This window comes from Ambystoma mexicanum, chromosome 11 (genome assembly GCF_040938575.1).
Source record: "Ambystoma mexicanum isolate Mex_15411 chromosome 11, UKY_AmexF1_1, whole genome shotgun sequence".
Classification (NCBI taxonomy): domain Eukaryota; kingdom Metazoa; phylum Chordata; class Amphibia; order Caudata; family Ambystomatidae; genus Ambystoma; species Ambystoma mexicanum.
The window spans coordinates 1,459,718,609-1,459,741,820 of NC_090934.1; the positions used below are offsets into that span (position 1 = coordinate 1,459,718,609).

At 47.4% G+C, this 23,212-nt stretch overlaps 1 protein-coding gene across 6 annotated transcripts in view; it reads right to left on the minus strand.

Annotated features, from left to right (window-relative positions):
• Nucleotides 1-23,212, minus strand: part of MAP2K5 (mitogen-activated protein kinase kinase 5) — a 1,998,137-nt gene that overhangs the window by 1,783,211 nt on the left and 191,714 nt on the right. The window lies entirely within an intron of this gene.

Below are 23,212 nucleotides of genomic sequence, written 5' to 3' on the forward strand. Positions count from 1 at the left end.
CTCCTCCGAGCATAATAACAGATTACAAGTTCTTCAGAACAACGCCCTTCGCTGTGCCTTGAACATATCACGCTCTAGCCACATCTCATCGACCAGAAGTGACTCTGTGGCTACCAGTACGTGACAGAATTAAGCATCACACACTCGTCATTGCACACAAATGTTTGGCCAACATAGCCCCCCCAATATTTGTCTGACAAATTCTCTGGGCACCAATCCTCCAGACCCACCAGATCTACTTACCTACACTGCCTCAATATACCCAAGTTTAAATTGAAAACAGCAGCGAGGGCAGGTTTCCCAGTGCTTGCAGCTAAATGCTGGAACTCCCTCCCATCAGCTATTATAGCCGAACCCTCTTTTTGGTCCTTCAGATTTAGAGAAAAAGAATGGCTCTTCACCCAACTACCCCAGTGGCCTCACCTGAACCAAATCTATCCTGGCCAACATCTGCATAATAACCTCTTTGTTTATTCTGTCTTGTTATCTACTACGTTATTCACTGTCATCTCTGCCTAATGTATATTCTTGACCTGCCCTTACTGGCTACTCCGTTCCAGGCTGTAGTCGTACTGATCACTATGTATTTAGAACTGTAACTTGTCTATATCATCCCTTGCTTTGTTGTTTGTTGCCATTATCACCTGACCACCTGGTCCTAAGAACTATTTAATATACTGCTTCTGCAACTAACAATTTTTCTACGCTCAAGCGCCCAGATACCTCAGGGTTAGGTGCGCTATATAAATAATAAAATAAACTAAACTCTCTGCCCCCCCCCATCACTCTCGCACATACATACTCACACCAACACAATTAACCCCAGCCCCCGCCATACCTTGCTAGCTTGTCTCAATTCCACTTCTGCGTATGCACGGCAATGGATGGGAAGTGAACAAACCCGACGCTTCGAACAGCGCAGTAGCGGAGGAACAGCAAGTTAGCTGGGAGAAAATTGGCTCGTATCAAGCAGTCAAGTAGGAGCAATCACAAAGCGGATCTCTAGACAGAATGCATCTTCAGTCCAAGTTTCACAACTGCCTTTTGCGGAGTGTAGTTCAGAAACAGCCACAGCAACTTCCGATGAAGACACGGATTACGTAAGGCGTCCTAGTTAAAATAGAAGCCTGAGCAAGTGCAATATACAGCAAAGAAGCCTGCATTCTCCCTCCCGCTAGATATATCACATAACCAGTGATTCTATCTGGGGATGTTAAACATTTATATTCTCCAAGTACAGACTCCAATTCAGACCCCAACTACTCATCCCTGCAATCACAAGATCTAAGTTATCCGAGCATCTGGGGGAGGGCACTTCATCTGAAGACCCAAGCAGTTGGGTTGGCATTGCCAACGGATCTGTGAAACATAGTGAGAAGTTATCCGACACTGACATATTGACACACACACACACACACACACACACACACACACACACACACACACACACACACACACCACCCCCCCCCCCCTTTTTGGCTTTGCCATGGCCAACCCTCCAAACCATAGTGTTTTAGCCAGCCAACAACACGGTTGTGAGTTATCCTGTATCCATCGCTCTTCTGTTACTTATATAGTTTATTTTTATTTTTAGTAAAAATTATAAAATTGTATTAAGCGAATTAAAACAATGGAAAATGTAAATGAGTTTCCCGTGTAAGTCCTTAAAATGGGTTTAGATCATATGAAGTTGAATTCTTATTCAGTAAGGCTGCGCATGCATCATTCAGAAGGAGTTCAATGCGTTGCGATATGTTATTATGTACAGTATTCGAAAGAATCAGTGAATTACCTGAAATTACTTGTGTCCAAAACTTGTTAGTTTGAATACTGCTCCATTCACATACAAATTTGATTTATCCAGCCTTATATAGAGCAAAGTGGTTGGTGCATGGTGTCAAATGACGAGCTGTTCGAATTCCATGGAGCATAAACGACAAATTCTGGATTCAAGTTTTGTTTTTTATCCAAGAACCAATGATCATCAATGTCGTCAGTGTAATAAATCTTAATCACAATAAACATCTCCATAGGTGTTGATCTCTAACCTTTAAACCTAGTAGATAAGGAAAACCTTGCCCCAGTTATTCTTAGGACAATTTCTTGGTAGCTAGATATTCTAAGTTACAGACTTGGTCCCAATAAAGCTTTTTCACCATTTCTTTTTTCATGCAATTCTATAATTAATTGCCTTTTCTATGGACTGATCTTTATCTTTGCACAACTGGTTAGAAGATCTGAATGTATTCAGTCAGCGTATTATTCCCTCTACTGAACAGATTAGCTAAAAGGCTTAGTAATGAATTATGAGCACAATGATTCGTCATCATTTTCATTTGTAAATGACACTTGACTACATTTAATCTTCCAAAGTGTCAGAGATGTTAAGCCAAGTTCACTTTTTATGGCCTGAATCAGGACGAATGCTGATAAGCCTAGCGCTGGTCGCCATAATTTCCCTTCTAATTTGTTTAGCCAGCTAACTTGGCTGTCCGAATAACTTTCTAGAACATTCTGCAAATTTAAGTTTCCAATTTAGATTTGGAAATCATTTAGTTGAGCCTGCAAATTCATGAGTCTGTTTAGTCAATACTTCAATAATATTGTCAGCACTCATGGTAAAGAAATCGGCTAGCAAAGTATCGTCCTGCTTTCATATGTGATCATATTTATTTATATCCCATTCGCTCTACCTCAAGCATTAATTAAATAATTTCCTGATATTTTAGAGTGCTTGAAAATGACATTTAAATGTACTGTTGGCTTCAAAATTTTAAGTGATCATTCAATAGCTTATAGTCTGGAATGAGGAAATTATTGCCCTAAAAGTTTGTATATTGAATCAATCAATTCTACTAGTAGATTTCCCATTAGTCAAAGTGTATTTATTGTTTTAGTGATCATTTTCCATATTGTCAACATAATCTAGATCATACTCTTATAGAAAACGCAGCCATCTTCTACCTAGTCTCATCTGAGGTAGTTTAGCTGTCGTACCAATAAGATTACCAGCCAAGACGCAACTTCCATTCTTTTTTAGCTTAGCGATTTCCCAATAAGAATTAGTCACCGGTGGGGATTACCTTATCATTGGGATAATTCCAATCTAGTAAAATCTGGAATATGGATGTCATAACTGTAGTGGAACAAGCCCTCCACCCTGGAGGATCATAAACATTGATCATCAAGAGTCTAAAATTATCATATAGGCAATCAATGCATAAAATAGCACATAGTATATTAGGCATATACTCTGTCAGTGATATGATCTAGCCCCTATGATGAGCCCCGCAAAACGCCTGCCCATCGAGCGTTTAATAGCCATTGGGATTTAAAAACTATGGTAAAACCATCCAACCATAATTTGTTACCCAACCAAGCCTCTTGAAGTGCAAACACTAGTCTAGGTGTTTCAGAGCATCATATTTTTTACTAAGCAACACACAGGATAGCCATTAACAGTGATTGCAAATTCCAGTAATCTGTCCATTGTTATTCTTTGTCTCAGAATTATGTCACTTATATAGGTCAAGATGCTTGAATTAACAAATGTACATTCTTTGAACCACGGGAAACATGTTACTTGTACCAATCCAAAATTTGTATTTAATTTACTTGCAGCTTGCAATGGGAAACAAAGAAAAGGTGCAAATCCAACAAAAACAAAAATTAAATAAACATAGAATGATAAGGCTTCTATAGCGCATGACTACCGAGCGTTGGCTCTTTTGCTAGTGGATAACCCTTCTTATAACCCAGAACAGTTGAAACATTCTCAGTGTACCTTAATAACAAGGAGGAATTTAACCAAGGGGCAGGGTTTAAACAAATATGAGACTCTCTCGTTACATTCCAGGATAAACTACATAAAGAACACAAAGCAATTGCAGTCTGGTACATAAGTGGATTATCAGGAAATTGAAGCATCCAATATTCATAGAACACTCCGACCATCAAGCCAGTTTACCATAAAAAGACAAACTACTATTCACAGAAAATTGGATTCCAAAACGAACATGACTAGAGGACACAGAAACACAGCGTAACAGACACTTTCTTCCTTTTTAGGAAGGATCTGAACATATGACCACCTAGCCCATGCTTGGGCAGATGACTAAGTGCCGTGCACCTCCCTCATCCACAGGGTACATCCATCAAAGTCATGACCATGGTACACAGTAAATGTGTTCAATGATACAGGGCAAAGTATAGTTACCCCAATATTTCCAAGCTTGCCCAGCCTCCAAGAGGAGCTAAGGATTGTCTTTTCACCCAGAGGTCGGAGAGGCCCAAAGGCCTCTACACAGCATCGTCCAGCATGACATCCACATTGAGGGCGGTTTCCAATAGCAAGATGGAGCCCAGTGCCATGCATGGTCAGGACAGACTGACCTCAAGTGGAAACATATCAGACTGATCAAGAGGTCTCACAGCCACACACCCACTGGGAGTGTCCTATGCTCACTGGCTTGGATATCACTGGGGGCTCCCAGGCCAGTCTTGCAAAGGGATCAGTTCTGCAGTATAGCCAATCAAAATAAGAGAACTTAAATAGCCTAAGACAAGAGCTCCTGAGGCCTCTTGCATTATGCCCCTCCTGTGGGTCTTGAAAACTGGGTTTGGTGTAGGATTCAAAGAACGCAGTTATCCAGGCAATACCTTAAAACCAGGGTGGAGAAACATACAGGTTCACCAAAGAAACAAAAAAGAAGCAGTGGGTACAAAAATCAGACGCCTTTCCAACCCACAATAAGTTACAAGAGTGCATAGAAAACCAAAACGCAATGGCATTGTCACACAATTATTAGGCAATTAAAGACAACCAGCAAAAGAAAATCGGAGAACCCTCCGGTCCAAAGCAAACTATCGTATACAGAGACGCAACCATACACCACTGTCAAGGAAGAACTCCCAGACTGACACAGCTTGGTCACACAGAGGAGCAGAGTAAGAGAGACACCCTATTCTGCTTTGGCAACAAAGTAAGCCAACACAGAAACCGCACTTAACCTGTGCAGGAATGACATTCCAGTGCTACCCATGTATCCAACCTGTGTGATACTTCCACAAGAAGAATTGCCATGGCACCTAGTTTTATTCCTCATCCCATAGGATGACACAGCTAACGGTCAGGACATAAGGCTGAACCTTCCCATCTGCTGGGCTGGCTTGGACACCAAGATGTGATCAAGAGGGCAGCTCCACCCGTTCCTCCAGTGGTTCAGCCGGCGCCTCCCTTGCCTACGGTGCCTTCCCCAACTCTTCCGCCTTTGCCCCCATCGTCCCCTGTGGACAAAGCAGCACCCGACACGGCTCAGCAGGATCCTGACCCATCGGATAACATGCAAGGCGATCAGGACAACAAGGACCTGCCCCGCTCTATTAGAGCTTTTCATGACCGGGTACTGGACATGATGTGCTTCTTAGATGTTCCGGTGCCCGAGGCACCCGCTCCGCAGGAGGGCGTGCTTTCTGGGGCGTTCACCCTGTCTCCTTTGGAGCGTACCGGCCTGTTCTTGCAAAAGGACGTTCTGGCCGAGGTCCGCAGGGTCTGGGAAAAGCCACACTGTGGACTTTTAGTCAATAAGAAAATTGACGCGAGATACAGGCTGCATTCCTCGGAAGAGGTGGCTGTCTTGTCCACCCCCCTCCTCCACAGTGGTGGCTGCGGCCACTTTGCAGTCCAGGCTTGCAGCATCCTCTTCCACCACGGCTACTCAGGTTCTGGGAAAGGAGGACAAGCTCCTTGACTCCCTTGGGAGAAAAATCTTCGCCAACTCTGCCTTGCAGCGCAGGCAGGCCAATGCCGAACTGGTGTTTGCGGGGGCTAATATGCGGATGTGGAATGGTTGGTTGGAGTTTGAGTTCATCCCGGTCGAGAAGCTGGAGGACTTTAAGGGGGGGATTATCCGATGCCAGGGTCTTGGCCCAGGATCTCCTGGAGGCTGCGGCTCATCACGTAGACACCTCGGCTCCGGGCCTTATGCAGGGGGTTGATACCTCACGGCAGGCGTGGCTGCATGCCACTAAATTCTCAAAAGAAGTGCAGGACAAGGTGTTGGACCTTCCGTTCGATGGTAAGGAGCTCTTTCATTCTACAACAGATGTAGAGCTCACCAAGACGAAGGATTGCACTCAGACAGCCAAGTCCTTGTCGGCCGTTGTTAAGACCCCTTTCAAAACCCATAGACCGTTGTCCCAAAGCCGACACTCCTTTGGCTTTAGGGGCTTCCTCGATCGGAAATCTCGCAGAGTGGATACCCCTTTGGGGAATAACCGCCGTAGGTAACAACGGACTTGGTTTTTCTCCCGCTCCTCGGGTTCAGGTAGCAACACCACCGAAAAACCTACTAAATGAGGGTTCTCCGCGCTCGCACGATTACCCGGTGGGAGGACACATTGCGTCTCATTGGGAGGCGTGGCAGACCATCACCGAAGACAGATGGGTCTTGTCAGTCGCTCGGGCGGGCTTCCGCTTACCCCTACCCCACCCTTCAACCCTCCTTTTCAGCTGTCGGGCTCGCCCTCCCTCAAAGCCGAGGTTCAGAAACTTCTTGACCTCAAAGCTGTGGAACCTGTTCCACTCGGGGAACGAGGGGAGGGCTTCTACTCCCAGCTGTTTACGGTGCCCAAACCCAACCAGACTGGCCTGTGCACCATCCTAGACCTTTCCCAGTTCAATCTTTTCCTACCCCAAGAGAAATTCATGATGATCACGCCCAGCCAGATACGGTCCTCCTTGCAGATGGGCGATTGGCTCAGTGTGGTGGATCTTCAGGATGCGTTCATGCATATTCTGATTTGGAATCCACACAGGAGATATCTCCATTTCTCTTTGGGAGAGGAGCACTTCCAGTTTCGAGTGCTTCCTTTTGGCCTCAGCTCAGCGCTGCGTGTCTTCATGAAGATGATGTTGGTGATTGCAGCCTATCTTCGTCTGCAGGGTATCCATGTGTATCCGCATTTGGACGACTGGCTCTTACACAGCCCTTGTCCGTTGAAAGCAGCGGGCAATCTTCAGTCCCTCCTTCAGCTCCTGTTCCATCTTGGGCTGTCGGTGAACTGGCGGAAATCTTCCATGACAGTCTCGCAGGACTTGATTTTCCTGGGTTTTCGCTGGAACACGATCGGCTGCAGCAGTGTGTACCTGACCGGGGAAGGGATGGCGGATCTGTTAGCCACGTGTCAGATGTTTGCGCAGTCAGAGAGCATGTCGGCCTGGTGGTTCCAGAGGCTTCTGGGCCTCAGGGCCTTGTGCGTGTTGGCTCTTCCTCTTGCTCGTCTCAAGATGAGCCGGACCCAGATGGCTCTTTGGAGTTCTTGGCGTCAGGCTGTGGACCCGTATTCCAAGCTGATAATGATTCCGGGTTCCATGAGAGTGGACCTGAAATGGCGGTCATCTCTCAGCAACCTGTCGGTGGGTGCGGGGTTTCAGGACCCAGCCCCTACGGTGACGATCACGACTGACTTCTCCCTCCTGGGGTGGGGTGCGACGTTAGATCTTCTTCAGGTCTCAGATCTCTGGTTGCCTGAGGACAAGCTCCTCCACATAAATCATTTAGAGCTTCTGGCGATCTTCCTAGCACTCCGGGAGTTCAGACCGATCATAGCCAACAAGGTCGTCCGCATACGCACGGACAATGGGAGCCTCCTCTCTGGGGGATGCTCCTGAGATTCCATGGCACAACATGAGAGCTTCAGCCTTCCCGCCTCTGCCTCTAGTCCATCGAGCAATTTGGAAGCTGAAGAACTCAGTGAACTGTTCCCTTCTACTCATAGCCCCGTGGTGGCCGGCCAGGTTTTGGTTCTCAGAACTTCAACACCTGTCGGTGTATCCGCCGATCAGGTTAGCAGTGATCCCCGATCATCAGGGGGAACAGCAGATGTGGCACCCCTCCCCACAATCGCTCAGCTTGGCGGCATGGTGGCTGAGTTCAAGTCTTTAGAACATCTTAACTTGTCTGCGGATAACATGCGCATTATCCAGGCCGCCAGGAAACCCTCGAGTAGATCCCAATACAGAAGTAAATGGCTCAGGTTCTGTCATTGGTTGGGAAAGCAGTTGGACCCAAGGGAGGCTACGATTGACACAGTGATGTCCTTCGTATCCTTCCTAGCAGAATGGGGTGTTCACGTTCTGTCATGCAGAACTTACCTTTCAGCGGTCTCTGCTTATCTTTCTACGGACCAGTGTTCTTACTCTCTGTGTAATCCAGTAGTTAAGAGGCATTTGGCAGGCTTGACACGCCTCTACCCTCCAATTTGTAGTCTGCATCCGCCGTGGGATCTAAATGTAGTCCTGACTGCGTTGTGCCATAAGCCTTTTGAACCCATGGCCATGGTGGACCTCAAGTACCTATCCTGGAAAGTGTCCTTTTTGGTCGCCGTTACGTCAGCAAGGCGGGTGAGTGAGCTCCAGGCCTTGTCGGTGGAGCATCCCTTCTTGGTCTTTCACAAGGATAAGGTAGTCCTACTGATGAATCCTGCTTTCCTGCCGAAGGTGGTAACTGAATTCCATCTGAATCAGTCGATCTCCCTGCCGGTCTTTTTTCCCGAAGCCTTTCTCAGAGGCAGAAAGGGTTCTGCATTGTCTCGATGTCAGAAGGGCTCTTAAGTTCTATCTGGAGAGAACTTCCAAGCTTAGGAGTTCTTCTCAACTATTTGCGACTTTTGGTAACCCTTAGGGTGAGCAGGCGTCTAAGGCGACTATTTCTCGGTGGATCACCGCCTGCATTATGGAGTCTTTACCGTCCAAGGGCTGAAACCTCTTAAGGATATTCATGCACACCTGGTGCGGGGCAAGGCAGCCGCAGTTGCTTTTCAGAAATATGTCCCCTGGGAGTCCATCGCTAGGGCAGCTACTTGGGCCTCCCCATATGCTTTTTATAAGGATTATTGTCTTGACATGAGCTCAAGAGCTGATGCTCAGTTTGGTCAGGCTGTGCTGAAGAACCTTTTTCAGTATGGGGTATTTCCATCCACCCGTAGTTCCTGTTAGGAGTGCTTGGGAATCTCCCATAAGTATGGAAGAAAGGGGATGGGATGTAGGAGAATAACCAGGCTACTCACCGTAGTGACCACCTTACTCCTAGTCCATAGTCCCCTTTCCTCCATACGCCCGCCCGCCGTCCCCTCTAATAAGGTTCCTCTGTTATTGCGAATAGGTCTCTGACCTGGCGATAGAAAAGGACTGATGGGCGATGAGCGGGGTGGAGCTACGGTGGGCGAGGTTACGGCCGCGTGCTGGGCCCCGCGCAAGAAAGAGGAAGGACAATTTTTTGAAAAAAATGTTTGGATGCTTTTTTACAAAGTGCTCCGGTCCCGTCCCACAGTATGGGGGAAAAGGGGACTATGGACTAGGAGTAAGGTGGTCACTACGGTGAGTAACCTGGTTATTACATTTTCTTTGAATATTTTTCATCCTTAATCTTCTGAATGTTCTCATCTCCTGCTCCATCAACTTGATATACTGTGTCATTGGGGTCTAAACGCACCTTCAACAGTTTCTGATGAGTCCAACTGAGCAAGAAAGTCTCCCCATTCTTTGAGACATATGCAACACTTGCTTGCCTGTCCTTGAACTCTATGGTGGCCATGAACCACCCAATTAAGTCTATTCTAGCCCCCCCACCCCCATATGCCTTGGGCTTCACATCAACTTCACAAAGATATTCAGGACCACATGTTCTCCAGACATCCTCCGGAATAAGAGTATATTTGGCACCCGAATCGACTATCATCATAACTGGGCAGCCATTCACCGTTATCTTTGCTCTGGGACATTCAACTTGTGCGCCTTCATCGGAGACCATGAATACACATTCTTCTCCATCGCTATCCCCAATCCAATTAAAAGTCGAATCCTCATGTCGACTACTCCTGCAGCACTTGGCTAGATGTCCTTTACCGCCACACCACCTGCAGATAATATTCAGTGCCAGACATATTTTACTGTTTGCCCAGTGGGACGGACTACCACACCTATAACATCCTCTTTGCTTGGTTCTTCCCCTTCCACTCTGGGAACTTTGTCCCTTGTATAGATGTTCTCCACCTTGTGCGGACGCCCTATTAGTCTCATGTCTATCAGATCTCTTCACCGGCACAAGTTTGTCATAAATCTCAGAAACTCCAGTTCTGGCACCTCTGCGTTGAGAAGTATTGAAATTGGGTGCCAATCTCTTGTTACCACCTCTTATCGCTCCCATTTCTTCATCTTGGTCAGACTTTACAGAACTGACTGATGGTTTGATTGATGCCTCTTTCACCCTTCTCTCTAAGGTTAGTACACACTTCTCTGTGTGTTCAACCTCCTTGGCCAGACTCAAAACATCAAGTGAGGGATCATCCTCAGACCAGAGTCTCCCTCGGACTTTACTACTCCTGCATTCGAGCATGAATTGGTCCCTGATCCGCTCTTCCAGTTGCTGATTGAATTTGCAATTACGGGCCAACTTCCTCAGAGCAGTGACATATTGTTCTACTGTCTCATCCTGTTCTTGGATTCTCTTCCCGAACGTATATCTTCCCAGTATGGTACTAACTTTCTTCTCATAGCGCGTGTTAAGCTTTGTGATGGCTATCTCATATTCGTTCATGTCCCCTGTTTCTTCATCTAGAAGGTCTGGGAGATCCTCATACTTCTCCTGCCCTGCAGGTCCCAAACAGTGCAATAGCAACGATTTTTTTCTTTCAATGCTATATGTTGTTCCGCAGACCACATGTGAATAATGCTCAAATGACTTGAGCCAACGTTTCCAAGGGAGAATTGGTTCCTCTACTTCTGGTAGGAACACGTGAGGAGGTTTAACTCCCTGCATTGTCATGTTACTGGTTGAATGAGTCAAATTTACTCTTGGTTGCAAATTGCTGTAGAGTTGTGAACGGGAATGTTGTAATTCTCCTTCAATTCCCTTTCCTTCTATTCAATTAGTTATTTATTTTTTTGTGATCCACTGTGAGGAGTATCAGCACGGAGAGTAATGAGGATTGTTACGTCAAGGTACAGTACACAAATAGACGATTGCTGAAGCAATGCACTGGTATATATATTAACCTGAGTGACCGGTGAGTAATTGCGTGTCTACACTGGATATTGCCGTCTTCACTTAAGGCGTGGTCTGGGTTTACTCAGCGTATGATCGAATATGATCGTTTACTTCCTGGTACCTTATTTGTCGCTTGTGGACAAATAGAAGGCTTTCTTCAGTGACGTGCCGCAGCATAGCAACAGCGGTAACGCCCATACACGCGGAGCCATCCTCCTTCCTTAAGGCAGGCCAATACAAGTCCTTGCTCGTCGGGGGCACGTCGTCCTTCTCACGGCGGCCAATGCGAGTCCTCGTCGCCGAGGGCACGCCTCCGACAGGTCCGGCGCCTGGCTGCAGCAAAATGTGCACAGCCCCTGGCAAACTCGAAACGGAGAGCGGGGACAATGCGCCTCCGTCGGAGAAACGGAAGGCAGGGTATGCCAGTGCAGGGAGGTGGGGGCGAATGGGTAGCGGCACCGCTCCTACCTCTCTACCAACCGAAGATCCCTCTCAACGGCCGATTGGATTCGAAGATCCTTGTCGCCAATGAAGTAACGGGGGGGCACTTGGGTGATTAATTAAATGTATTTATTGTTGATGGACTTATATCTAAGTTATTGAATGTTGATATTATAAGGGGACATGAACGTTGTGCGTCTTCACTCTCTCCCTCTTCTCTCCAACCATCCTTTTCCTCGCATTCTAGACTGGAACCCTTCTTCCTTCACCTCGCTCTTCCATCACGTGCATATGCTCGCTGTCCCATCGCATGCTGTGTTCTTTGATGTACAGACACTACAGGGGGCCTGTTGCACGTGGTGGTGCATGATATTGATTGGTGTGCACGGATGGAGTGAAAGTCGTGGCCTCTTAACAAATGCCTAATAGTGGAATAGTGTGTTACTGGCATGTTTAACTAACACACATTTCCTTCCACAGATTGACTTTTTATTCAAGTATAGGTTGCGTAATCGATATTGCTAGAGTTTGGTATGTGGAAACTAAAGTAGAGTTTCTCAGCACTAATGTTCTTCGTCACTGGTGGGACTTGTATAATGCAGAATTAATGAGAGTTTGGTTATGTTAAAGTGTATATGTGCTGATAGTTAAGTAAAGTTAATGCTTGTTGTGCTTAGAAACTTTACAGTAGTTGTCATGATAATATGAGGATTTTAGCAGTTATTGAGGTTTGTATGTTGCTTGGGTGTATGAAGTGGGGTTCTCCCAAAAAGGAGCTTGATGTACTGATACTCAGCCTAGTTGGAGGTGGTATGTGTTGAGGTACACACCGGTTTGCGATTGAAGGATGTGAGGGAGTTTTGTGTGTGTTCTATTGGGGGACGTTGGAGTTAAGATTTGAATGAGAGGTATGGGTGCCTCTATGTTTGTAAAGTGTAGTAATGGTTTTCAGTAGTTGGATACCTCTTCTTCACTTAGTAGTTGGTTGTAATTGTGTCACACAGAGGTGTGGATGTTCATGGAATATAGGAAGTGGTTAGCAGAATGTTCTTAGTTTGGAGAGATGATGTAGGTGCATCAAACGTGTGTGTGTGTATATGAGATACATTACTCACCGTAATCTTATTTCTGATGCTTGTATCTGCTTAGATTCATATGCTGTGCATAGGCCGACATCTAGTGGAAGCTGCGGAGTATTACAGTTTGTTTTTCGAAAGTCGAAAATGGGCGTCGACACAGGGCGTGCCAGTAATACTATCCCTAGTGTGACGTCCACTGTACCCATGATCCCTCACGCGTCTAGGATCCCCAGATTGTGTTTTTCCTGACATGAGGTAGCATGAGGAGTAGCGCGAGTACAGATAATCCAAGCAGATAGGTAGAAAGGTAAGACTACAAGCAAACCATGCACCTTCTCTCAGAGGGGAGGAAGGGTGGGTCGCATGTGAATCTAAGCAGATACAAGCATCAGAAATACGATTACGGTGAGTAATGTATCTCTTCTGAGGCTTGAGGAATCTGCTTAGATCACATGCTGTGCATAGATTAGCGAGCAGTACCTGAAGAAGGAGGTGGGGTGTGAGAAGGGTCATGAGCAAATAAATGTCTTAGAACCGCTTGTCCCACTTGTGTATCTGTCTTGGAATGAGTGTCAATGCAGTAGTGCTGAGTAAAAGTGTGAATAGAGCTCCAAGTAGCTGCTTTGCAAATGGTGTCAAGGGGTACATTTGCAATGAAAGCCAGAGTGGCCCCAATACCTCTTGTAGAGTGGGCCCTAGGCGTGAAAGGCAGAGTTTTTTCAGCGAGTGAGTAACACAGCTGGATACAGTTAACAATCCACTTAGAGATGGCACCTTTAGAGACGCGATCCCCCTCTCTGCCTGTAGCTACGGAGAAAAACAGCTGATCTGTTTTTCGTAACGGTCTGGTCTTGTTTACATAGTAGAGGACCGCCCTACGCACATCTAGTGTGTGTAGTTTCACCTCAGCTGAGCTTTGTGGGTTTTGGAAGAAAGCCGGAAGCTCGATGGACTGGTTTACGTGGAATTTAGAGATAAACTTAGGTGAGAACCTAGGGTGTGTGCGTAAAACCAGTTTGTCCTTGTGGACAGTAAAGAAGGGATCCTGCACTGACAGAGCTTGGATTTCACTGACCCTTCTTATAGAAGTAATGGCTACTAAGAAGGCAGTTTTATAAGTCAGATGTTTGAGACTACTTTTATGCATGGGCTCGAAGGGCGGGCCCATGAGTTTAGATAGCACCACGTTCAGGTCCCATCCTGGTGGTGGGTTGGAAATTGGAGGATGAAGTCTCTTTACTCCTTCCATGAAAGCTTTAACCACTGGTATTTTCCACCACGATACCTTGTTATGGGAGGTGGTGTAGGCTGATAGAGCTGCCAGGTGCACCTTTAGTGAGTTAAAAACTAGACCTGCATCTAGCAGGTGGAGCATGTATGTAACAATAGTGGAAGGAGTGCATTCAATTGGGTTGATTTGTTTATTCTGGCACCAAATAACAAATCTTCTCCATTTGTCAAAGTAGCAGTGCCTTGTGTTTGGTTTCCTAGCTTCTTTTAGGATGTCCATACATCTTTGTGGTAGATTGAGATGTCCAAACTCTATGACCTCAGGAGCCATGCTGCCAGGTTCATTGAGTTGGGTTGAGGATGCACTGTTTGACCCTGGTGCTGGGACAGAAGGTTGTACCAGGTTGGAAGTCTGATGGGTTCGCACACCGCCATCCTGCGTAAGTGTGGGAACCAAGGTTGTCTTGCCCACATGGGAGCAATTAGGACGAGCGTCATTGACTCTCTGTTCATTTTGTTGACCACCTTCCTGATGAGAGGAGTTGGTGGAAAAGCGTACGCAAACATCCCTGACCAGTTCATCCACAGGGCGTTCCCCTGGGAGTCTGGTTGGGGGAACCTGGATGCAAATCCTGGGCATTGTCTGTTTTCGCTTGTGGCGAATAAGTCTATAGTGGGGCAACCCCACTGAGAGAAGATGTCTTCTACGACCTCTTTGTGTAGAACCCATTCGTGTTCCTCTGGGAGGGAGTCTCTGCTTAAAGCATCCGCTAGGGAATTGAGCTCCCCTGGAACATGTTGTGATGACAGGAAAATGTTCCGTCTGAGTGCCCATCTCCAGATTTTCTGGGCAAGCTTGGACAGATTTGGTGAACGAGTCCCTCCTTGCTTGTTCAGGTAGAACATGGCTGTTGTGCTGTCCGTCCGGATTTGCACTGACAGGTTGAGCAGGTAGGGCTCGAATGCTAGAAGTGCTTTGAATACTGCCAGAAGTTCTAGCAGGTTGATGTGGTTCCTGGCTACTGAGGGAGACCAGAGACCTTGGGCTGTGTGGTGGAGAAGGTGAGCTCCCCACCCAGTGAGGCATGCATCGGTAGTGACTATTGCCTGTACCTCGGGATCGTGAAAAGGTTTCCCCTGAGCAAGATTTACTCTTGTCCACCAGTGAAGGCTTTGTACCAATGTTGGCGAAACAACCACTAGATCGTCCCACTGACCGCTTGCCTGAGACCACTGTTTCGCCAACCATTCCTGCATGGGACGCATGCGCAGGCGACCAGGTAAATGCATGAAGCCAACATGCCCAGCAAACGCATTGCCTTGCGTACCGTTATTTGGCGACCGGCCTGATATTGCGGAATTTGCAGTAGTATATTCCGAATTCTTTCCTTTGAGGGAAACGTTAACCCTCTTTGAGTATCCAGGATAGCTCCTAGGAACTGTTTGGAGGTGCTTGGCACTAGGCTTGATTTCTTCTCGTTGATTGAGAAGCCTAATTCGTGAAGGAGGTCGATAGTCCTTTGAATGTTTGTCCTGCAAGTTACTGGGGTTTCCCCCGTTATGAGCCAGTCGTCCAGATAAGGGTATACTGGGATAGCTTTCCTGCGTAGGTGTGCAGCCGCCACCGCCAGTACCTTGGTGAATACCCTTGGTGCCGAAGCTATCCCGAAGGGCAGCACTTTGAACTGATAGTGTTGACTGTCCACCTTGAAGCGTAGGTACTTTCTGTGCGCTGGAAGCATGGAAATATGAAAATAGGCATCTTTCATATCCAAAGTTGCCATGTAATCCCCCTTTTTTAGGAGGGGGATTACCTCTTGTAGTGTAGTCATACGAAACCTTTGGGGCTTGACATACTTGTTGGCAGGCCGCAAGTCCAATACTGGGCGCATTGTTAAATCTTTCTTTGGAACAAGGAAGTAAGTTGAATAAATACCCTTGTTTACCTGGTGTCTTGGGACGATTTCTATCGCGTCCTTTAGGAGCAGATTGTAGATCTCCTCGAGGAGGATCTTCTGATGTTCTAAAGAGTGGACTTTTTGTCTTGGAGGATGGTTTAGGGGACATTGCAGTAGTTCTATACAGCACCCATCTGTCGGATGTTATCCCTTCCCATGCCTGGGTGAAGCTGGATATTCGTCCCCCTACTGGGGTTGCATGGGAAGGGACCCTGAACTGAGCGTCACTGCTTTGGTGGAGGCGTGCCGCCTCCTCTACTGGGGCTGCCTCTGCCTCTACCACGTCCTCTTCTACCAGCCCTACCATACCCCTGGGTAGACTGTTGTGAGTTGGTGTTCCACTGGGTACCCTGGGTGTGGGAATAGCTATTTCCTCTATTGGAATTTTGGCCGCGGGGGCGACGAAAATTGCCGTTCCCTCTTTGGTTAGGTGGCTTGGTAGTTAACTGGCCAAGGGATTTGAGGGTGTCGAATTCTTCCTTAGCGTTTTTTAGAGCGTCCTCGACTGCCTTCCCAAACAGGAGATCACTTTCCACTGGTTTGTCTAAGAGTGCAGCTTGTGTTTCTGCTTTGAATCCCGACTGCCTCAACCAAGCATGTCTTTTGATGACAGTCCCCTCTGCTATAAGTCTACCCGCATTGTCTGCGGCGTCCAGAGTTGCTTTTAAAATGCAGCCTGAGACGTTTCTTCCCTCTGCACAAATGCGAGCTAGCTGGCTCTTAAGGGGTTCGGGAGCGGAATCTATTAGTGCTGCCACTTCTTCCCACTGATGGCAGTTGTAGCTAGCCAACAGTGTGGTGGAATTCGCGATTCTGGTTTGGTAGGCTGCCGTGGAAGCTACTTTTCTGCCAAAACCATAGAGTTTCTTACTTTCCTTGTCGGGGGGAGCCTCAGAGGAAGATAATGGGGTACCAGCTCTCTTGCGGGTGTTGGTTACGACTAGAGAGTCTGGCTTAAGTTGACCTCTAATATATAGAGGGTCCGACTGGGCTGCTTTAAACAGCTTCTCTACCCTCGGGTTTACAGGTCTTGTCAGGTTTGGGTTGATAAGGGATGGTGCTATTCTGCGTTGAATAGATTTCAGGATGGGAATGGTCTGGGCTACTGGCTTCCTTTCCCCTATTAGTTCCTCCGCAAAGTCCCTCTCTTCCTGGACACCTTGTGTGTCTATGTGGAAGTGGTTAGCTGCCCGAAAGAGCAGTTCATTCAGGAGGGGCTGATTATCTATTGGGGAATCAGACACTGGGGCTTCCCTTTCGACTGGTGAGTCCATTCGGAAAATATCTGGGCTATTTTCTGGCTCATCCTCGTCTTCGTCCTCCCCGTAATAATCTGACCCTGCGAGATCTTCTGGCGTGTCAATTTCCTGACCCTCTATAAGGGAAGAGTTCCCTTGGTCTGTAGGGAAAAGGCAAGAATAGGGTTGGACCTCAAAGGGGTCTGAAGGCCTTAATGGTGTCTCGACCCGGGGCCTTTTATTTGAAGGGATAGGGTCCCTTGAACCTGAGGGAGAAGATTCCTGAGGGTTTAAAGCTAGGAGTTGGTCAGGGTGTCTTTCGAAGAAATTTGCTAAGGAAGACATCCTTGACATTACTCTGTCAATGTCCTCGCATGACCAGAGTTTGGAGCTTGGGGTGACCTTGCTGGAACTTTCTATGGACTGGCCCTGAGAAGACTTGGAGGGGGAAGTCAGTTCTCTTGTTGTGGAGGAATGCAAGGGTTGTTTCCTTTGCTGCTTACCCCCTTCCCCGTGGGTGGAAGTGTGTTTACCATTTCCCTTATCTTTCGACGCCTGGCGTCGAGGATCGGAGGTGGAATCCCTGTCTTTCGAACTAGCCTTCGAAACTGGGCCCTCCTTACTCCCAAGTGATGTACCCTTTTCCTGGGGTGCAGGCTGGTGACGGAAGTCGTGTTCGTCTCCGGACGATTGATCTTCCGTGATGTTAATGGTCGAGGCACTATGTGCAAGTGTGGAGGCTTGCCTGACGTCGTGCGGCGACCTCGACCGGGACCGCCCAGAGGACGTCCTTTCGGACCGCTCCTTCTGTGCCTCTTTCCGAGGTTTCGACGACGTCGAATCTCGGGTGGATTTTTTGTGTTTAGCGTGTGTATGTGTAACGCTTTTGTCGCCGGGGGACTTCCCCATAGTCGCCGGGACGGACGACCTTCCGAGGCCGGGGACGTGCGTTCGGCTGTCTTTCGACGCCTTTGTGCCCTCGCCGTCCGAAAGTCCGGCGTCGCTGAAGGTACCCTCCGCCTCCATAGCTGCTAGCTTGGCGTGGTGGGCCCAACGCTTGGTGGAGCAGTCCTTAAGAGTTTTGGGCTTAAACCTACTACAGGCCCTGCAACCCGCCTCGGGGTGGTCTCTGGGCAGGCAAAGGTTGCACGTAGCGTGCTTTTCTACCCAAGGGTATTTCTTATTACACTTGGGGCAAAACTGAAAGGGCGTACCCTCCATACGCGCCTGTGGGCAGCGGGCAAGTGTGTGTAGGTAAGAAGGTGTCATATATATATATATATATATATATATATATATACCCGAGTGTGGAAGTGTACCACCCCCCACTCTCCCTACTTGTAGGGCCGAGGCCAGCGGCCCAGGCCCGAGCCGAGGCGGAAGCCTCAAGGCCCAATCCGTCGGGTATTCGACGTTGATCTCTTCCCCGGTTCGGCGTCGAGATGTTGATCGACGAAAGCTTGCAAAACGGGGCAAATTAGAATTAGTTTTGAGTGAAAATATGGCAAAGCCAGGGAACTCCGATGAAGTGCTTCCGACCAGAATGGGGGGAAAAAAACAATCTGGGGATCCTAGACGCGTGAGGGATCATGGGTACAGTGGACGTCACACTAGGATAGTATTACTGGCACGCCCTGTGTCGACGCCCATTTTCGACTTTCGAAAAACAAACTGTAATACTCCGCAGCTTCCACTAGATGTCGGCCTATGCACAGCATGTGATCTAAGCAGATTCCTCAAGCCTCAGAAATATATATATATCTGGTATGCTCGAGTTAACTGGTTGTTTTTTTGATATCTCTAAGGAGGGGAGATATGCAAGGATCTGGCCTTATCCTGCATCCTAATGGAATCTGGAGTGAGTGTCATGATTGACAATTGAATGTTACTGGTTAGAATGTGTGTGTGTGTGACTGGTGTTCTCTTGAGGGAGTTGAGAGATGTAGCTTGAGAAAGAGGATCCCGGTGCTTGTCTATGAGATCTGGACTTTACCACCTGATGAATAATGACTCTAGAAACAGGATGTTATGCTTGGAAACTGATTAAAGAAGTTACTCATCCACACCTTAATGTCAGAGTCATTTTGCTAAAACACAGAACCCCACAGTATACTTGCCATGTATTTGCCAAATACCTGTACACCGCTCGTTTTCTTGTTGCAGTGTCAAGAACAATAAATAACGTTTTTAAAAAATTACTAAAAAAAGTCTTTGGACTGGCTCATCACCCTGCAATGGCTGCAGCTGTTCAGAATTTGGAATATTCAAAGATGTTACTTTAGGAATAAAATGTACAGACAAAAATATACTCTTATCACTGTAGAACCAAGCAAATTCTCTAGCATAGTTCATAGAAGATGGTTCTTTTGAAGCCTTAAAAACCTAGAGGTTTCACTTTGCACACATACCCACCTATCCAGAAAATCCCTAGGCAAGCTTGAGCCAATCTTGCGTCCCTCCCCAGAAAAGCTGTAAGCAAGATTTAACCCACTCACGGCCTGCTAGTTCAGCAAACTAAGCAATCTTCCATCGCTCAAGTCTCCTGCCAGAAAATGTCCAGGCAAGCTTCAAACATCCCCCCTCTTCTCATTCTATCACATCCCTAGAAGCGATTTAAATCATGCTAACCTTCGGTCACATCACTTGATGTGCTTAAGCCACTCCTACCTCCAACTCTAGCATGGCTCTTGGTGAGTCAAACCTTTTCCAACACATTTGGAGAACTCTGCTTGCCAAGATCCAATAGCTCAAATCACCCCATGTAATATCTCAGACAGGCTGCTCCCACTCATGCCTTCCTAGTCCCCTACTTTGCCTACGGGCAAATGACATGTAGCTGCTTCAAATGGGTCGGTCTAAGAGTTTCAGCAATTCCCTTCCCACTGCAAAACATATACAGACTAGCACAAAAAAAAATCATGTGTACAACTTCCGCCATCATGCCTCCGGCTCTAATACAACTATGTATTACACCAAAACTAGCAGTAATGTATGTGTGCTTCATAACTCCCATTAGCACTCTAAAATGTCTCTAAGCAATTAATCTTCTTACAAGGGGAACACCACTGCAGCCTTCACTGTAGGACTGCCACATCTCCACAAGACATTTGGAATAGAACAATACTATTTGCCCGTGGCAAAGACATTTTCTTGCTTGAAAAGGAGCAGATAACATTTGGTGCAGTTAGTTATTAGAAAAGCACATCTTGGCAATCTCTCAGCTTGTATCTTTTCGAGCCTCCCTCTAGGTGAAACTCAACCACTCACACCTCCCTTGAGGAGGTGTCTAGACTAGCTTCAATTACTTATTTGTCCTTCTCCAGCAGGTGCAGATTAACTTCCACCACTCACATCACCTCCCCTACTCAGATGAACTACAATTAGAGAACCGTCTGAAACACTGCCCTATGCAAGTGTTTACCAAACCGTTCCTCGCCTTCAGCTCTCTGCAGCACAAAAAAGCCAAGACTGAATAACTTGCATCTTGCCCATCACAACTATGAACTTCAAATGCTCCAATTGAACCACAACTCTAGGGAAGCTTTAAGCACAATCTTACATAAGCATTCCCTCATCTCGACATAAGCATTCCCTCATCTCGAATGCGAAAAGTAACACTGCAAACTTTGCTGTAACGTGCCCCCAGATCTTGCAGTGCTGCAATTCGTATTTAATTTCACATAGAGCATTTCCTGGTGAGTTGTGATTATTCATAACCGACAGAAGCCCGCCACTACCTGACCTGTGAGCTACAACCAAGTCTATGACTTTCTTGAGAAAGAGCTTTAACCACTCGTTCCTCATCCAAGGTTCATCTGCTCATACTCCCCCCTCTACAATAGGGAACCTTGCGTCACCCAATGCTGCAAATAAACAGGGTGACAGGACTACCTTTTTACACCACTTCCAGAAAACTGTAGTGAAAATTAGGAGGTGCTAATGTACTCTGAGGGACTTGCCCAACTCTGGCATACAGAAAATCATAAGACCTTGAGGATCAGCCGAGATTTTCTTAGGCAGCAATCGGCTGATGCAGGTGGGCCCCGGGTTCAATTTGTTGGTAGACAACTTCTCCCATCCATTTGTTTGCAGCCAACATCAACATTAAGAAGCTTGCAATGTTAATGCCACAACAAATTATGCCCAAGCCAGATTTGGCTTCGGCAAACCCTTCATGCGAATTAACCACAACCATTATGCATGCTAAGAATCGGTCTGCCCATCCATACTCTGGACAACATCTGCCATGCCGAAGGACCCCCTAAACACACTCCACCAATCTCTGCTCACCTACAGCTATGTCAAACACAGATCTTTTTCATGAGACACAAACTCTGCTGCACACCTTTTACACCATAAACCCTACTTTCTCTCCTCATTCTGAGCCAATCCCTGCTCTACTTCAGCAGTCACGACCGCGCAGACTTCTTGTGCAGTGCACCCAAGTAGTCAGATGCTACACCCCCAACCATGCTCAGCCATGTGTTGCACATTCCTACCCACATCAGCACACTTGCAAAGCTCTGCAAGCCCCTAGCCTGGGTACCCACACTTTCTGCTCAGCACTCCCTCCGTCAACCTGCTCGACACACACTCAGTTAGGTCATGTGCATGGAGCAAAGGGGTTGGGAGCTTAATGCAAGACAGATATCAGAACTCAATCAGAACCACACCCCTGAACACCCGGGAAGACTTGCTCTCAAATCCGACTCTCCTTCCGTTCTCATCCTTCTTGACCTTTCTCCTCTGCCTTTGATGTGGTCAATCATGCCACCCATATCAATCGTCTCCCTTGGCATCATAAACCTGGCACTGGACTGGTGGACGACCTTCCTCTGACTGACCTTCCCAGGTTCCACTGGGCCCTTTTCTCTCCATCATCTCACTCCACACCTGCGGTGTCCCTCAGAGCTCTATCCTCTCGCTGTGGCTCTTCAACATCTACCTAGCCCGTCTGGCCCATTTGATTTCCACCTCATCGCCTCACTTCCAGTGTTATGTAGGTAACACACAGCTCTCCTTCAAGCTTCCCTCCTCAATCTGCCTAAATCCTCCCTTTGCCTTCAACCCATCCAGAATAGGACTGCAAGACTTATCCTTGGCCTCAAGCCCAGGGACCGCATCTACAGCCGTAAAATCTCTCCGCTGACTCCCGGTTGCTGCAAGGATCAAGTTCAAGACCCCGTGCATCATCCAAAAAGCTTTCTGGGGTCTTGGACCCCATTAGCTCCAACTCCCTCTCCCTAAATACCTCTCTCTGCTAGAGCCCTTCGGTCTGCTAGCTCAACTCTATGCAGACCAGATGCTTTTCCAAGCAGAGAGTGGGGTGTTGAGCCCTTCCTTCTGCAGATGCCTCCCTCTGGAATGGCCTTGCTGCCTCTCAGGCTTGAGCCGGATCTCCTTAAGTTCCAGAAGCTTCTTAAGACCCTCCTTTTCTCTTCTTCCTTCCCTCTCCCTCTCCTCTGCTAATGTGCTTCTATGCCTCATTTTGACTGGCTGCCCGGTGCCTTCTGAGTCTTACAGGGACCAGGCCTCCTTGACAGTCTGCCCAATCACTTCATTCTTCCCCAGACAGCCTCCCCGCCCCCAAACCTGCACTTGCCATACCAGGCTCCCTCCTGGCCCTCCGTGTACTAGCCTGGCGGGGCCTACACCCCTACTGTGCTCGATCCAGCCCTGTCCCAGCACTTCTTGTTACTACACTTGCACAATCCGAATGCACAAGGCCTAGTAGGACCATTTTTGTTATTCTTCATCCCCGTCTCCCCCCCTCCCTCCCCCACACACACCCTTTTGTCTTGTGGCACCTTTAAACACCATTTGCTGTACAGGCGCATTATAAATACCCAATAAATAAAGTAAAATCTCTGAGTGAAACCTTGGTGGGGTACAAGAATACTTCATGTTGACTGGGCGGAACCAAAGCATGTTCTGAATGCGAACTTCAGTGCCGAATGGTTGACCAGGCATCCATATGGTCCTAGCACTACAGGGAGGATGCCTCACTCCAAGCCCCTATACCCTGCTGGGTACACACTAAGCAAAACACTGAAGGCTCCACGCGCTCCAACTCATACCCCAGAGCTCAGAGAGGTTCAGGGAAGAGCAGGCAGTACATTTGGAAACCCGCAGAATTGTGCGCGACAGAGCCAGAGATTAGAGTGGAGTAATGCATTTGGGTCTAATGCCACAGACTGCTGGTCTGCTTGCAATCACCA